The following is a 6,000-nucleotide window of genomic DNA, read 5'->3' on the forward strand; positions in this document are numbered from 1 at the left end:
TCGTGATTCAAATTCTATGCTTAGTGTGTATATGCCGTCGGTTTCGCGTCAGTAATTTAATTGAAACCGCTTCACAATGGAAATCTAGATGTAAAAAGGGGGAGTGGTCGATTAATCCATTTCGGTAAATGAACATTAATTACGGCCACTGTAACATGTGTAATAAAGTATTTAGTTTTGGCGATTTTGCCGACAAACTACCTGTACATTACAATTACATTATTTCTTTACTTTTTTAAGATCGAACGAAATACACCTTCAGAACATTCCTGCTATATGTTTGTATAAGAAAGGTAGACAGGGTTAGCTTTGAAATGATTTACTTTGATGCAGACTCACAATTATCATATGTTGACACAAACATGGTTTAAGCACAGTGATCAAACAGTCGATTCCTGCTTATATGTAGCTTAAATTAAGCTTGTTATAGTAAGTCCGATGTGGTCTAGTGGTTAGGATTTCTGGTTTTCACCCAGACGGCCCGGGTTCGATTCCCGGCATCGGAGCTTTAGTTTTTGGTCATCTTTATCACATTACTGTTGTTGTAATACATGCCATTAGGAAAGAAAAAGTTACAGATGAGAAGTGTATTTAGTTTAGACTTTTCCGACTTTCAACTGACATGATAGGAAATAGTTACATCATTTGGTATTCCTACATTTGTAAAAGGACATTTTCAAAAAGACTGTAGTAGTTGTTTGAATGTTGTAACATATCACCACAATTAATTTCAAACAACGTCCATAATTGTTACGTATTGAAACTATAAAACTGTGCTATCCTCACTCTACATTGCCAGTTGGTACTTTAGAAAGTGGCAAAGATAAGAAAAAAGAAATGCATCGGCCGGGAATCGAACCCGGGCCGCCCGCGTGGCAGGCGAGCATTCTACCACTGAACCACCGATGCTTATAACACATAATGTCTAACTCGATCATATAAGGACAGTACATGATTACCACGTGTTACATGGTATGTATGATAGATGGCATGTTTATTATTCAACATTGTCGGTACAACGTGTAGGAACACGAAAAACATGATTGACAAGAGACAAACGATGTGCATTTAGTACTTACTTAATTGCCAATCTGCGACATAATCTCGTGATTCAAATTCTATGCTTAGTGTGTATATGCCGTCGGTTTCGCGTCAGTAATTTAATTGAAACCGCTTCACAATGGAAATCTAGATGTAAAAAGGGGGAGTGGTCGATTAATCCATTTCGGTAAATGAACATTAATTACGGCCACTGTAACATGTGTAATAAAGTATTTAGTTTTGGCGATTTTGCCGACAAACTACCTGTACATTACAATTACATTATTTCTTTACTTTTTAAGATCGAACGAAATACACCTTCAGAACATTCCTGCTATATGTTTGTATAAGAAAGGTAGACAGGGTTAGCTTTGAAATGATTTACTTTGATGCAGACTCACAATTATCATATGTTGACACAAACATGGTTTAAGCACAGTGATCAAACAGTCGATTCCTGCTTATATGTAGCTTAAATTAAGCTTGTTATAGTAAGTCCGATGTGGTCTAGTGGTTAGGATTTCTGGTTTTCACCCAGACGGCCCGGGTTCGATTCCCGGCATCGGAGCTTTAGTTTTTGGTCATCTTTATCACATTACTGTTGTTGTAATACATGCCATTAGGAAAGAAAAAGTTACAGATGAGAAGTGTATTTAGTTTAGACTTTTCCGACTTTCAACTGACATGATAGGAAATAGTTACATCATTTGGTATTCCTACATTTGTAAAAGGACATTTTCAAAAAGACTGTAGTAGTTGTTTGAATGTTGTAACATATCACCACAATTAATTTCAAACAACGTCCATAATTGTTACGTATTGAAACTATAAAACTGTGCTATCCTCACTCTACATTGCCAGTTGGTACTTTAGAAAGTGGCAAAGATAAGAAAAAAGAAATGCATCGGCCGGGAATCGAACCCGGGCCGCCCGCGTGGCAGGCGAGCATTCTACCACTGAACCACCGATGCTTATAACACATAATGTCTAACTCGATCATATAAGGACAGTACATGATTACCACGTGTTACATGGTATGTATGATAGATGGCATGTTTATTATTCAACATTGTCGGTACAACGTGTAGGAACACGAAAAACATGATTGACAAGAGACAAACGATGTGCATTTAGTACTTACTTAATTGCCAATCTGCGACATAATCTCGTGATTCAAATTCTATGCTTAGTGTGTATATGCCGTCGGTTTCGCGTCAGTAATTTAATTGAAACCGCTTCACAATGGAAATCTAGATGTAAAAAGGGGGAGTGGTCGATTAATCCATTTCGGTAAATGAACATTAATTACGGCCACTGTAACATGTGTAATAAAGTATTTAGTTTTGGCGATTTTGCCGACAAACTACCTGTACATTACAATTACATTATTTCTTTACTTTTTTAAGATCGAACGAAATACACCTTCAGAACATTCCTGCTATATGTTTGTATAAGAAAGGTAGACAGGGTTAGCTTTGAAATGATTTACTTTGATGCAGACTCACAATTATCATATGTTGACACAAACATGGTTTAAGCACAGTGATCAAACAGTCGATTCCTGCTTATATGTAGCTTAAATTAAGCTTGTTATAGTAAGTCCGATGTGGTCTAGTGGTTAGGATTTCTGGTTTTCACCCAGACGGCCCGGGTTCGATTCCCGGCATCGGAGCTTTAGTTTTTGGTCATCTTTATCACATTACTGTTGTTGTAATACATGCCATTAGGAAAGAAAAAGTTACAGATGAGAAGTGTATTTAGTTTAGACTTTTCCGACTTTCAACTGACATGATAGGAAATAGTTACATCATTTGGTATTCCTACATTTGTAAAAGGACATTTTCAAAAAGACTGTAGTAGTTGTTTGAATGTTGTAACATATCACCACAATTAATTTCAAACAACGTCCATAATTGTTACGTATTGAAACTATAAAACTGTGCTATCCTCACTCTACATTGCCAGTTGGTACTTTAGAAAGTGGCAAAGATAAGAAAAAAGAAATGCATCGGCCGGGAATCGAACCCGGGCCGCCCGCGTGGCAGGCGAGCATTCTACCACTGAACCACCGATGCTTATAACACATAATGTCTAACTCGATCATATAAGGACAGTACATGATTACCACGTGTTACATGGTATGTATGATAGATGGCATGTTTATTATTCAACATTGTCGGTACAACGTGTAGGAACACGAAAAACATGATTGACAAGAGACAAACGATGTGCATTTAGTACTTACTTAATTGCCAATCTGCGACATAATCTCGTGATTCAAATTCTATGCTTAGTGTGTATATGCCGTCGGTTTCGCGTCAGTAATTTAATTGAAACCGCTTCACAATGGAAATCTAGATGTAAAAAGGGGGAGTGGTCGATTAATCCATTTCGGTAAATGAACATTAATTACGGCCACTGTAACATGTGTAATAAAGTATTTAGTTTTGGCGATTTTGCCGACAAACTACCTGTACATTACAATTACATTATTTCTTTACTTTTTTAAGATCGAACGAAATACACCTTCAGAACATTCCTGCTATATGTTTGTATAAGAAAGGTAGACAGGGTTAGCTTTGAAATGATTTACTTTGATGCAGACTCACAATTATCATATGTTGACACAAACATGGTTTAAGCACAGTGATCAAACAGTCGATTCCTGCTTATATGTAGCTTAAATTAAGCTTGTTATAGTAAGTCCGATGTGGTCTAGTGGTTAGGATTTCTGGTTTTCACCCAGACGGCCCGGGTTCGATTCCCGGCATCGGAGCTTTAGTTTTTGGTCATCTTTATCACATTACTGTTGTTGTAATACATGCCATTAGGAAAGAAAAAGTTACAGATGAGAAGTGTATTTAGTTTAGACTTTTCCGACTTTCAACTGACATGATAGGAAATAGTTACATCATTTGGTATTCCTACATTTGTAAAAGGACATTTTCAAAAAGACTGTAGTAGTTGTTTGAATGTTGTAACATATCACCACAATTAATTTCAAACAACGTCCATAATTGTTACGTATTGAAACTATAAAACTGTGCTATCCTCACTCTACATTGCCAGTTGGTACTTTAGAAAGTGGCAAAGATAAGAAAAAAGAAATGCATCGGCCGGGAATCGAACCCGGGCCGCCCGCGTGGCAGGCGAGCATTCTACCACTGAACCACCGATGCTTATAACACATAATGTCTAACTCGATCATATAAGGACAGTACATGATTACCACGTGTTACATGGTATGTATGATAGATGGCATGTTTATTATTCAACATTGTCGGTACAACGTGTAGGAACACGAAAAACATGATTGACAAGAGACAAACGATGTGCATTTAGTACTTACTTAATTGCCAATCTGCGACATAATCTCGTGATTCAAATTCTATGCTTAGTGTGTATATGCCGTCGGTTTCGCGTCAGTAATTTAATTGAAACCGCTTCACAATGGAAATCTAGATGTAAAAAGGGGGAGTGGTCGATTAATCCATTTCGGTAAATGAACATTAATTACGGCCACTGTAACATGTGTAATAAAGTATTTAGTTTTGGCGATTTTGCCGACAAACTACCTGTACATTACAATTACATTATTTCTTTACTTTTTTAAGATCGAACGAAATACACCTTCAGAACATTCCTGCTATATGTTTGTATAAGAAAGGTAGACAGGGTTAGCTTTGAAATGATTTACTTTGATGCAGACTCACAATTATCATATGTTGACACAAACATGGTTTAAGCACAGTGATCAAACAGTCGATTCCTGCTTATATGTAGCTTAAATTAAGCTTGTTATAGTAAGTCCGATGTGGTCTAGTGGTTAGGATTTCTGGTTTTCACCCAGACGGCCCGGGTTCGATTCCCGGCATCGGAGCTTTAGTTTTTGGTCATCTTTATCACATTACTGTTGTTGTAATACATGCCATTAGGAAAGAAAAAGTTACAGATGAGAAGTGTATTTAGTTTAGACTTTTCCGACTTTCAACTGACATGATAGGAAATAGTTACATCATTTGGTATTCCTACATTTGTAAAAGGACATTTTCAAAAAGACTGTAGTAGTTGTTTGAATGTTGTAACATATCACCACAATTAATTTCAAACAACGTCCATAATTGTTACGTATTGAAACTATAAAACTGTGCTATCCTCACTCTACATTGCCAGTTGGTACTTTAGAAAGTGGCAAAGATAAGAAAAAAGAAATGCATCGGCCGGGAATCGAACCCGGGCCGCCCGCGTGGCAGGCGAGCATTCTACCACTGAACCACCGATGCTTATAACACATAATGTCTAACTCGATCATATAAGGACAGTACATGATTACCACGTGTTACATGGTATGTATGATAGATGGCATGTTTATTATTCAACATTGTCGGTACAACGTGTAGGAACACGAAAAACATGATTGACAAGAGACAAACGATGTGCATTTAGTACTTACTTAATTGCCAATCTGCGACATAATCTCGTGATTCAAATTCTATGCTTAGTGTGTATATGCCGTCGGTTTCGCGTCAGTAATTTAATTGAAACCGCTTCACAATGGAAATCTAGATGTAAAAAGGGGGAGTGGTCGATTAATCCATTTCGGTAAATGAACATTAATTACGGCCACTGTAACATGTGTAATAAAGTATTTAGTTTTGGCGATTTTGCCGACAAACTACCTGTACATTACAATTACATTATTTCTTTACTTTTTTAAGATCGAACGAAATACACCTTCAGAACATTCCTGCTATATGTTTGTATAAGAAAGGTAGACAGGGTTAGCTTTGAAATGATTTACTTTGATGCAGACTCACAATTATCATATGTTGACACAAACATGGTTTAAGCACAGTGATCAAACAGTCGATTCCTGCTTATATGTAGCTTAAATTAAGCTTGTTATAGTAAGTCCGATGTGGTCTAGTGGTTAGGATTTCTGGTTTTCACCCAGACGGC

The 6,000-nt window shown here is 37.0% G+C and overlaps 10 non-coding genes across 10 annotated transcripts; 5 read left to right on the top strand and 5 right to left on the bottom strand.

Moving 5' to 3' along the window:
* The first annotated feature begins 434 nt into the window (after nucleotides 1-434).
* On the top strand, nucleotides 435-506 carry Trnae-uuc (transfer RNA glutamic acid (anticodon UUC)). Its single transcript has one exon. It is a non-coding gene; the product is annotated as a tRNA-Glu (tRNA).
* A 332-nt stretch (nucleotides 507-838) lies between these two features.
* Nucleotides 839-909, bottom strand: Trnag-gcc (transfer RNA glycine (anticodon GCC)). Its single transcript has one exon. It is a non-coding gene; the product is annotated as a tRNA-Gly (tRNA).
* A 628-nt stretch (nucleotides 910-1,537) lies between these two features.
* On the top strand, nucleotides 1,538-1,609 carry Trnae-uuc (transfer RNA glutamic acid (anticodon UUC)). Its single transcript has one exon. It is a non-coding gene; the product is annotated as a tRNA-Glu (tRNA).
* Nucleotides 1,610-1,941: 332 nt separating this feature from the next.
* Nucleotides 1,942-2,012, bottom strand: Trnag-gcc (transfer RNA glycine (anticodon GCC)). The gene has a single exon. It is a non-coding gene; the product is annotated as a tRNA-Gly (tRNA).
* Nucleotides 2,013-2,641: 629 nt separating this feature from the next.
* Trnae-uuc (transfer RNA glutamic acid (anticodon UUC)) lies at nucleotides 2,642-2,713 on the top strand. Its single transcript has one exon. It is a non-coding gene; the product is annotated as a tRNA-Glu (tRNA).
* A 332-nt stretch (nucleotides 2,714-3,045) lies between these two features.
* Nucleotides 3,046-3,116, bottom strand: Trnag-gcc (transfer RNA glycine (anticodon GCC)). The gene has a single exon. It is a non-coding gene; the product is annotated as a tRNA-Gly (tRNA).
* A 629-nt stretch (nucleotides 3,117-3,745) lies between these two features.
* Trnae-uuc (transfer RNA glutamic acid (anticodon UUC)) lies at nucleotides 3,746-3,817 on the top strand. Its single transcript has one exon. It is a non-coding gene; the product is annotated as a tRNA-Glu (tRNA).
* A 332-nt stretch (nucleotides 3,818-4,149) lies between these two features.
* Nucleotides 4,150-4,220, bottom strand: Trnag-gcc (transfer RNA glycine (anticodon GCC)). Its single transcript has one exon. It is a non-coding gene; the product is annotated as a tRNA-Gly (tRNA).
* A 629-nt stretch (nucleotides 4,221-4,849) lies between these two features.
* On the top strand, nucleotides 4,850-4,921 carry Trnae-uuc (transfer RNA glutamic acid (anticodon UUC)). The gene has a single exon. It is a non-coding gene; the product is annotated as a tRNA-Glu (tRNA).
* A 332-nt stretch (nucleotides 4,922-5,253) lies between these two features.
* Nucleotides 5,254-5,324, bottom strand: Trnag-gcc (transfer RNA glycine (anticodon GCC)). The gene has a single exon. It is a non-coding gene; the product is annotated as a tRNA-Gly (tRNA).
* Between the last annotated feature and the right edge of the window lie 676 nt (nucleotides 5,325-6,000).

Source organism: Mytilus trossulus, chromosome 5, assembly GCF_036588685.1.
Source record: "Mytilus trossulus isolate FHL-02 chromosome 5, PNRI_Mtr1.1.1.hap1, whole genome shotgun sequence".
NCBI lineage: Eukaryota > Metazoa > Mollusca > Bivalvia > Mytilida > Mytilidae > Mytilus > Mytilus trossulus.